Source organism: Bison bison, unplaced genomic scaffold (assembly GCF_000754665.1).
Source record: "Bison bison bison isolate TAMUID 2011002044 unplaced genomic scaffold, Bison_UMD1.0 scf7180017864524, whole genome shotgun sequence".
Classification (NCBI taxonomy): Eukaryota; Metazoa; Chordata; class Mammalia; order Artiodactyla; family Bovidae; genus Bison; species Bison bison.
This window is the reverse complement of record NW_011495075.1, coordinates 956642-957730: the sequence shown is the minus strand read 5'-3', so window position 1 is coordinate 957730 and position 1089 is coordinate 956642. Positions and strand designations below refer to the sequence as shown.

The window sequence follows — 1089 nt, the reverse complement described above, 5'->3', positions numbered from 1 at the left end:
GGGGAGGGGGGAGGTAGGCCAGCCCACCTCAGGGTCCAGAGTCAGGAAACCAGCCCCAGCCCCATCTGTCCTTGAGCCCCTCCTGCTTCCTGCGACCACGCCTGCAGGGCCTGAGCTTCTGTATACACCGAACAGTCCCCTGGGCGCAGGTGTGACCAGGGTCTGCGGCTGGCCGGGAGAACAGGCTGGCCGCATGAAAAGCCAGGTTCCGGTCAGCATGCCTGCTGCCCGGGGTGCAGACACAGGCCCCACCCGCGGCACAGAATCCGGGCCTCGTGGGGCACCGCCCCGTGTGCCTGACCTCGATGCAGAGAAGAAAAGGCCTGTGACCCAGCTGAGGGAGCCACAGGGGGAGAGGAGGAGACAGAGCCACCTGCCTGCACTGCGGCCTGAGGGCTCCCACACGGGCGGGAGCGGCCCGGCGGCTCCCCCCATGCAGGCCAAGCAGACCAGAGGGCAGCCTGGCCTGGAGCGGATGAGGCCCGGGCTCCTGAAGGCCCTGTTTACAGGGTCCCAGCTCGGGCTGTGTCCACGCTCTCCTACGCGCTGGCCTGTTTCCTAAGGAGCACCCTGATAGCAGCCACAGTGTAGCTCAAGGGTGGCAAACACAGAGGAGCCCCGAGGAAGCAAGGCCACCCTGCGGACCGGCGCACGGACGTGCTGCCTGTGTGGGGGGCACGCTTGGAGCGCCGGGCAGAGCGTCCAAAACCAGCAGCTGGGGAGTGCAGGCTCCACGCCCTCAGGAGAGGCGGCCCTGCTGCAGACATAGGTGGGCCCTGCCCGAAACTGCCCAGCAGGGTGGCCCGTCCATCCACCCTGGGATGCTGAGCCTGCCGCGCGCGTGCCTCCCGTGCTGGAGCCGTGCAGACCGACGCGACTCCTGGCACCGGACCGCACGTGAGTTTTGACATTGTCAGGCCCTGGGCAAGTTTTTTCAGTAAATAACCAACCTTTTCAGACCATGGGAACAAGGAACAGTCTCCCACAAAGGGCTCAGCTCACAGCGCGGTGCCTCTGGCTCTCAGGGTGGAAGCCTGAGTGTGTTTCACACGAGTGTGCAGCCCCCTCACTGTCGCCCCAACGCCCAGA

At 66.2% G+C, this 1089-nt stretch overlaps 1 protein-coding gene across 1 annotated transcript in view; it reads right to left on the bottom strand.

Annotated features, from left to right (window-relative positions):
* PPP1R12B (protein phosphatase 1, regulatory subunit 12B) overlaps positions 1 to 1089 on the bottom strand; it is a 119716-nt gene that overhangs the window by 4879 nt on the left and 113748 nt on the right. The window lies entirely within an intron of this gene.